We start from the raw sequence: 565 nt of genomic DNA on the forward strand, positions 1-565 counted from the left end.
AAAAAACACCAACAACACGTTGGCCGGCGATAGCCATGACGTCACTACCGGTGCGACTATAGTATAAATAGGCGCCGGGAGAACACATCATCCTCTTTTTCGTCTTTACTGACTGTTTTGTTTGAAGTGTGCATTTCCATGGTAAAAGCGATCTCTATTCATTCATTATGGCGAGCACTAGCAAAGCGTTTAGAGGATGTGTGCATCCGTGTCATCGTTATTTGACACCCGGGGTGTATTCCAGAAAGCACGGTTAACTTACTGTCAGCTAAACCCTGAACTTTCGGTTGATTAACCCCAAACCTTGCTTACTCGAGGTATGTGGTTCCAAAAACACGTCCAGGAGTAAGTTCATTCAACTCAGAGTATGTTCCTGGTTAAGACTCAAGACATTCTCAATAGATCGACGAGTCACTATGGAAACGGACGCTAAGAAAAAGCGTCATGCTGTTTCTTTCTTTCTTCTTTTGTTCAATGCTCGTTTACATGCTTCGTGCATATCGCCACCTAATTGATGGTCGTGCAATCATTTTTATTTTTTTCTGTTTAATCTTTAATCCTTGAG

This window comes from Sinocyclocheilus rhinocerous, unplaced genomic scaffold (assembly GCF_001515625.1).
Source record: "Sinocyclocheilus rhinocerous isolate Xijiao unplaced genomic scaffold, SAMN03320098_v1.1 scaffold3230, whole genome shotgun sequence".
Lineage (NCBI taxonomy): Eukaryota > Metazoa > Chordata > Actinopteri > Cypriniformes > Cyprinidae > Sinocyclocheilus > Sinocyclocheilus rhinocerous.